Below are 8,864 nucleotides of genomic sequence, written 5' to 3' on the forward strand. Positions count from 1 at the left end.
CTTTTTCCTTTTTTGGTTTGTTATTATTTTATGTTGAATATTATTTTATGCTTTCATTTTATCTCATTTGTTGTTTATATTACCTTAACTCAGGAAGACCACAAATCTCTACTTGTTTCTCTCCCACTGGGTCATGACCTAGAAACTTTTTTAGCTGGTAAGCTGGGCAACAACAGGGCTCAACTCATTTGTCTCTTGTCTCTCAGAAATCACTGCCTTTCATTGCCTGGTGTTTAATGTCTTGTAAACCATTCTCATATATTTTGTCTGATTTTTGAATGGTTTCAGGTGGGAGGGTAAATCTGGTCTGTGTTACTCCATTTTCACTGGAAGTAGAAGTCTCCTTCATTATCTTCTTGATATAAGATTGATTACATACAAAAAATTGACATGTAAATAATGAAATGTAATGTAAGTATCTGCTTATTTTACTTTTTCTGTTACCTCCCTTCTTTTCAAGGGGTATGTGAGCTTTCACTTGTAACGATTCAATTGTTTCTTCTCTTTCTTTCACACAGCACCACCAAACAAGTCAGATGTTCTGCAATTCCAACTTTAAAAATATACCCCAAATTTATCACATCTACTGTCAATGCTTCCCATGTTAAGCCACCATCATCTCTGAAAACTACTGCAATGGTTACTTGTTTCCTGCATCTATCCCTCAGCTCTCCCAGTCTGTACCCAAATATCAACTAATTTTTTTCTTGTTTTTAAAATTATACTATCATTTGTAGTGATAAACACATATATTTAATATACCATTCTGAGAGTTTTAACAAGGGCAGATATAAATATTTCTATCATTTCAGAAAGTTCTCTCATGGCCCTTTTTAGTCAGTTCTCACTCTACCCAAAGAGACAATGACTGTTCTGATTTCTATTAGATTAGTTTTACTTTTTCTAGAATCACTAATTATGTATTATTTTGTGTCTGGTTTCTTTAACTCAGTATAATTTTTTTAGATTCATTCATATGGTTTGTGTGTATTGATTGTGTTTCTTCATATTTTTGAGTACTAATCCATTGTACAACTACACAATAATTTGTTTATCATTCTTTTATTAGTGAATACCTAGGCTGTTCTCAGTCTTCGGCCATTATAAAGTTGCTATTAATGTTTGTATAAAAGTGTTTTTGTGAACATATGCTTTTATTTCTCCTGAGTAAATATCTAGATGTAGAAATTCTAGGTCATTAAGTAGGTATATGTTTAACTTCATAAGAAACCACCAAACCATTTTAAAAAGTGATGGTACCACTTTACTCTTCCATTGATGATTTATGAGGGTACAGACCATTTCATATTCTTCGCAACATTTGATATTGTCAGTCTTTTTAAGTTTAGCCATTCTAATAGGTATGTAATGCAATCTAATTTTAAGTTTCATTGCTTGATTAACGATGTTGAATCCTTTTTTATGTGCTTATTGGCTATTCATAATAGCCAATAAAGTCTTAATAAAGTCTCTTTTCAAATCTTTTGCTCATTTAAAAAAAAGGATGTGTGGTGTCTTTTTATTATTGAGTTGTATAAGTTTCTTATAGAGTCTAAATACAAGTATTTTCTTAGATATATTTTGCAAATATTTTCTCCCAGTCTGTAGCTCGCTTATTTTTGGTTGGTGTCCTTTGACAAGCACAAGTTTTTGATTTTGTTGAAGACCAATTTATCCAATTTTTATTTTATGATTGTATTTTCTGTGTTGTGCTACAACATTCTTGCCTATCCCATGTCATACAAATATTTTGCTATGTTTTCTTCCAGAAACTTTATAGCATTAGTTTACATATGGGTATTTGATCCATCTTGAATACAGTTTTGCATATGATATGAGGTAGGTTTAAGATTTATTTATTTCCATAGAGATATGCAATTGTTCCAGCAACATTTTTTAAAAAGAATTTTGTTCCTTCACTGAATTGTTTTTGATGCCTTGGTCAAAAATCAGTTGACCAGGTAATTGTGGCTTTATTTGACTCTCTATTCTGTTTCGCTGGTATATTTGTATATCCCTACACTGATGCTACACTCTTTTGACCACTGTTGCTTCATAGTAAGTCTTGAAATCAATTAATGTAACTTCCTCAATTTTTTTTTCCCATTTTTCAAGATCATTTTAGCTAGTTTAGGTTGTTTGCATTTCTATATACATTTTTGAATCAGCTTGTCAATTATTTTTCTTTTTTTGAGGCAAGGTCTTGCTCTGCAACCCAGACAGGAGTGCAGTGGTACAGTCACGGCTCACTGTAGCCTTGACTTCCCAGGTTTAAGGAATCCTCCCACCTCAGCCTCCCTAGTGGTTGAGACCACAGGCACATACCACCACACCTGGCTAATTTTTGTATTTTTTGTAGAGGCGGGGTTTCACAATGTTGCCCAGGCTGGTCTTGAACTCCTAGACTCAAGTGATCTACCCACCTCAGCCTCCCAAAGTGTTGGGATTACAGGCATGAGCCATGGCACCTGGCAGCTTGTCAATCTTTATTAAAAAAAAAATTCCCTAGAATTTTGATTCAGATTACATTTAGTCTATTGATTAAATTTGGGGAAAATTGCCAGTTTAACAATATTGAGTTGTCCAATTCATGAAGATAGCTTATTTCTTTACTTATTTAGGTTTAATTTCTCTCAAAAATGAGTTTTAGTTTTCCATGGGGTGGTCTTATACAACAACTGTTAAATTTCTCTGTATTTGATATATTTTTGTTACTATTATAAATGGTATATTTAAATATTCTTATTTTTAATGTTTATTACTAATATATAGAAATGCTATTAGTTTTTTGAACACTGATATATCACGTGAACTTGCTTAATTCATTTCTGGCTCTAGTAGCTTTATTTATTTATTTTTCAGATTCCATAGAATTGTCTATATACACAATAATGCTGTGGCAAATGAAGACAGTTTTACTTTTTCCTTTTCAAAATGTATGCTCTTTTTTTTTTTTTCCTTGACTTATCACAGTGGCTAGAATCTATAGTACCTTGCTGAATAGAAGTAGCAAAAACGAACATCCTTGCTTTTCTCTCAATCTTAGGGCAAAAGCTTTCAGCCTTTTATCATTAAGTATGATGGTAGCTTATATTGCTGGACTTATATATAATTACATATTGCAGGATTTGGTTTGTTAATATTTCCACAGAATCATTTTTATCTTCATTCATGAAGGCTATTACCTGTACTTTTATTTTCTTGTAAAGGTCTTGTCTGATTTTGAAATCAGGGTTATTCTGGCTTCATAAAATGGTCTCTGAATTATTCTTTCCTCCTTTGTTTTCTGGAAGAGTCTATGTAACATCAGTGCTATCTTTTTTTAATGTTTGATGGAATTTACCAGTGAAGCATCACAAGTCTCAATTGCCTCAGTAGCCCTCAAATTCATTCTCTTTTTCCTCTATCTAGCAAAAGACTCTGTTCAATGTTTGGGTTCCACTTTCCTGTGCTGGGTTGAGAAAGTGCCCTCAGACAGAAAGCTAGGGAGAATGGAGCGTTTACTTTGTGTTTTCCTGCACTCAAAGATTATAGCCATGCAAGCCTGATTGTCCAATGCCTGGAAACCTTTGCTTCATATTTTGTCCAGTTTTATGGTTATGTATGGCTGAAGCATAAAGCCAGTGGCCGCTTTTTCTATAATGGTCAGAACTGAAGGTTTAGAGTGATGTTTTGTAATGAAAAACACATTGTGTTAGTCTTTGGCTCCAAACTCACCATCCAAGTGGAGTGCCATCTTATTGCAAGCAAAATTCAAATTTTTTTTTTCTATGGTCAATAAGACCACACATGAGCTGGCCCCCTACTACCTATCTCATCTACTACCATCCTTCCCCTCACTTTGCTCTAGCCATGCTGGCCTTCCTGCTATTCTTTAACACACCAAGCTTTTCCACTTGTTTGCTCTGCCTGTAAAGCTATTCCCCAAGATGCTCCCATGATTTACTCACCCACTTTATTCGTGTTTCAGTTCAAACGTTACCTCCACAGTGAGGCCTTCCCTGAACACTATGACAGAGAACTTGTGCATAATTTTCATACTCTATCATCTGATCATGCTTTACATACGTTCATAAGTCGTAGCGCTTTTTGAACGTATAGTATACATTTTCCATTTACAACTTTCTGTTGCAACTTTTCAACTGTATTTTTGTAGCTCAAAACAGCCATAGACAATATTTAAATAAATGGATGTGGCTAAGTTCTAATACAATTTTATTTTCAAATAAAAGCGAGCTGTAGTTTGCCAACTCTTGGTCCAGACAGTCAATACATTGTCTTTGACTTACATATATATGACCTAAAGTTATCTCATATGTAAAAATGATCTTTTTTTTTTTTTTTTTTTTTACCCGAGAGTCTTGCTCTGTCACCCAGGCTGGAGTGCAGTGGCTGTCTCTTATACACATCTAGATGTGTATAATCGCCCCATTCTCCTGCCTCAGCCTCCCAGGTAGCTGGGACTACAGGCAGGCACCACCACGCCCAGCTAATTTCTTTGTATTTTTAGTGGAGATGGGGTTTCACTGTGTTAGCCAGGATGGTCTCCATCTCCTGACCTCATGATTCGCCTGCCTTGGCCTCCCAAAATGCTGGGATTACAGGTGTGAGCCACCATGCCCGGTCAAAAATGATCTTTTTTATAAGCACGGTAGCTTATCCACCATGGTTACAGACATCCCTGGTACAATCTCCAGACCTCCTGTAGTTTCTACTGCAGAAATTCTGTACTTAATAAAAAAACCATATATATCTATATATAGTTTTTCTTTTATTCATGCCTCAGTCCTATGGTAGAAAAATACTTCAAGCTTTTCAAAAGACTTTAAAGGTAAGGTTAAAAATACATCACTCACATTTTGAAATTCTATGGATATATCAATTAGCAATGCTTTCAGCTGCAAGTAACAGAAAACCAGACCAACAATGACTTAATCATCAGTACACTTTTTGTTTTCTTAAAGAAATGCTGGAGGTAGGTGGCAGTTCAGTGACTTAATGAGGATCTCGGACTTTTTCATTCTTCTGTTCCACCAATCTCAGCTTGTTGGCTTTTGTTTTCCAACTTAAAGCCTCAGGAGGACAAGATGGCTGCCACAGCTTCAAGCATTGTTTCCTTACACAGTGTGCAAAGCAGAAGGGGAGGGAAAGGATCAGAAGACCTTCTCCTTACGTCCCCTCTCTTTTATCGTTAAAGAAAATCTTTATCAGAAGCCTCCTGGCAGACTTGCCTTGCTTCTTACTGAGATAAACTAGGTCACTTACCTCTGCTTAGGTCAATCACTTGGACAAGGAAATGGAGGTTCTATGACTACTTTAGCTGAGGGGTTGACAAACTAAGGTCTGTGAAACAAACCCAGCCTTGGGCCTGTTTCTATAAATAAAGTTTTATTGGAACACAGCCATAACCATTCATATTTATATTGTCTATGGCTGTTTTTGTGCTGCAAAAGTAAAGTTGATTAGTTGTGACAGAGGCATATTTACTATCTGGCTCTTTACAGAAAAACTTCACTGTCCTCTGACTTTGACTATAATTCATGCCCCTAAGTCTAGTCACAAAATTAGGACTCTTTAAACAACAACAACAAAAAATTAGGAGTGGCTCTTAGGAAGGCAACTAATAGTGACCTCTATTATTGTTTATAGTCATTTATATGGTACACTAGTGCAATTTTTAACAAATGGCTAACAGATGTACTTTTTGAAAACTCTTTTTCAAATTCTCAGTTTGGGCCCTTCACCCCTTGTTCCTGTTGTCATTCTCCCCAAATCTTAATAACATCCCTAATGTCTGATCTCGTCTCTCAAAACTTCCTTTCAGCCTTTAGGAATTTAAGAGGAATTCATCAGTGTTGAAGGCTCTGGAGGGAGTATAGTGTAGGATTCAATTATTGAGTAAAACTGAATTTCAAACTTTTTCATTCTGCAACATATGATAAGGGTGCCTCCCTGCTTTGCACAACTCTCTGTAGATTTCCTTCCCTGGCAGGGCACTGTGGGCTTGGCTGGTGTTTTCCATGGGTCTGAGTTGATCTCCTCAGAGCTGAGGGAGAACACTGGAAAAAAGTGTCCTTTAGAGATTTAGAGATACTGATAAGCAATTAGAAGATATGACACCAAATGCTGGTTAAGAAGATATGTCAATCTTTTAGAAAGTTTGAAGCAGATGAAAGGAGATGCTGGAGGAATTTTCTGAGCTCCATCAAGTTCAGAACTTTGTGCGCTGCTTGGGTTGTAGCCAGTTATAGGAGCCTATGAGAGTACACAGTTTTTTCTTTCTTAAAAATATATATATCACCACACAATTTCCTACTCCCTTACCCTCCCCGATCCTACAGCTTTTCATCTAGATATAACAACAGACGTGTTTAAAAATAGAGGCACTGGGAGAGGAACAAGGATCTGGGATGTGAAGGAGACAGTTTTACTTTTGTTCAACAGCCACTAGAAATTAGTTTCAACTTTTCAGATCTAAACTTATTGAGAGGTTTAACCTGTAGCTTGATGAAAAATTCAACCAGTGTGCAATTTTGGAATACAGAATATCTGTGAGTGAGGACACACAGAACTTCTGTGATCCATTTTGTGGCTGAAACCTTGATTCAAAGAAGAGATAGTCCAGGCCGGGTGCAGTGGCTCATGCCTGTAATCCTAGCACTTTGGGAGGCCGAGGCGGTTGGATCACCTGAGGTCAGGAGTTCGAGACCAGCCTAGCCAACATGATGAAACCCCATCTCTACTAAAAAAAAAAAACAGAAAAAATTAGCCAGGCATGATGGTGGGTGCCTGTAATCCCAGCTACTAGGGAGGCTGAGGCAGGAGAATCGCTTGAACCTGGGAGGCGGAGTTTGCAGTGAGCTGAGATCGCCCCATTGCACTCCAGCCTGGGCAACAAGAGTGAAACTCCATAAAAAAAAAAAAAGAGAGACACTGAGTTTGTGTCTCTAATTGTGCCTCCCCTTTCTTGGGAATAATAGCCCTGTAGGGCAGGGGAGGATAAATAAGAGCTTCTAGGGTTTAACTTAAAAATCAGACTATTTAAGCCCCTGGACCTCTAAGCCCTCCCATGTCCCCTTGCTCATGTTCTCTCTACTTGGCTGTCAAAGATCTGCTCCTGCTGCACTGTCACTCTCCACTCTCCTCCCCCTGCTCAACTGGCTTCCGTCTATCCACCCTCCTCTCACTCAGCTGCTACCACTGCTGCTCTCAGAGAGGTGTGGAGGGGTTTCCTCCCCACCAGTGCTCACAGCTCTGTTTTAGGATCCCACTGTTAGTCTGCCTCTTAGCTTACAGGCATCCTGCCAAAGAATCTGAAGCATTTCCTAAAGGACGGGTAGAAGTGAATTTGAGTGACACAATCATATGTCTCCCTAAACGTTTTCTTCTTCCTTATTAATAATAGGTATAAATAGGATTCTATGCATCTTGACCTTATCCTACTTCAAGTGGGATCTAAAGAAAAGGGCATCTTCCCATTTCTTTTGGTGGAAGGGTATTCACTGTGGTTTCATAGGTTTTCTATTTCAATATTTCTCTTAAGAGGACTAGCAGGAGTGTGTTGAGCCCCGGCTACCCTGATGATCCTGTGGGCACTGACCTGTACTCTGCATTCTCTGAGCCTGGCACCCCCGACCATTGCCACTCCTGTCCCAAGTCTGTTCCCTGTCTCCCAGGTGATGAACAATGCCCTCTTCCAATGGCCCTCTGCCTTGATGTTGCTCCCCTGCCACCAAATCCTTACTTCTATGGCCCTTAGTGCCAACTTTGTGTCTTGAAAGAGTCATACCAAGTACACCATTAAACCAGTGAAGATGAAGAAGTCTGGGGGTGAAGACCACACAGGCCAGATCCGGGTGCATGGTATTGGCAGGGGCCACAAGCAACATTATTGCATGATTGACTTTTGTGTTTCTGGCCTGAGGAAGAGACCAAATCAGGACCCTTTGAGGAGAAGGTTATCCAAGTCCACTGTGATCCCTGTAGGTCAACAGACATAGCTCTGGCTGCTGGGGCAGCCAGAAACACTGGATCATCGCCATAGAAAACAAGCAGGCTGGAGATACCATCCTGAACTCTAACCACATAGGCCGAATGGCAGTTGCTGCTCAGGAAGGGGATGCGCATCCACTTGGGACTCTGCCTTTGGGGACCCTCATCAACAGCATGGAAAGTGAGCGAGGCCAGGGTGCCCAGTATATCCGAGCTGCAGGGACGTGTGGTGTGCTACTGTGGAAGGTGAATGGCACAGCTATTATCCAGCTGCCCTCTAAGAGGCAGATGCAGGTGCTGGAAACATGCATAGCAACAGTAGGCTAAGTATCCAACACTGATCATAACAAACAAGTCACTGGCAGGGCAGGTCACAACCACTGACTGGGCAAGAAGCCTTCCAGTGGGCCATGGCACCGCAAGGGGTGCTGGGCTGGCCGAAAGATTTGGCCACTACCCTTCATGAAGAGTTATGTGAAACTGCCTTCTGCTGCTGCCCAAAGCTGATATTCCTGTAGTGTAATATTATGCCCCCCTCCCCTGAAAAAGAAAAAAAAAGAGCACTAGCAGGTTCCTGAGCAGCTGGAAATCTTAGAAACTTGTTGTTTTACCCCAAGTTTCCAATAGGAGTATAGTGATTAGATTCTCCTTCTTCCCATCTTTTCTCTTTCACTGGCCCTCAAGGCACTTAAAATAAAGCCATTAATATTTCATGTTAAACCCTGGTTTTTGTCATGCTCACTTCAGCAGCACATATACTAAAATTGGAATGGTACAGAGAAGATTAGTATGGATGACATGCAAATTCGTGAAGTGTTATATTTTTAAAAGAATGAAATGCTGTCATTTACAGCAACATGGAGAAGCCTGGA

The 8,864-nt window shown here is 38.9% G+C and overlaps 1 pseudogene; it reads left to right on the forward strand.

The window, feature by feature from the left end:
* Positions 1–7,580: 7,580 nt before the first annotated feature.
* Positions 7,581–8,499, forward strand: LOC105545864 (annotated as a pseudogene).
* Positions 8,500–8,864: the final 365 nt, after the last annotated feature.

Source organism: Mandrillus leucophaeus, unplaced genomic scaffold (assembly GCF_000951045.1).
Source record: "Mandrillus leucophaeus isolate KB7577 unplaced genomic scaffold, Mleu.le_1.0 Scaffold340, whole genome shotgun sequence".
Classification (NCBI taxonomy): Eukaryota; Metazoa; Chordata; class Mammalia; order Primates; family Cercopithecidae; genus Mandrillus; species Mandrillus leucophaeus.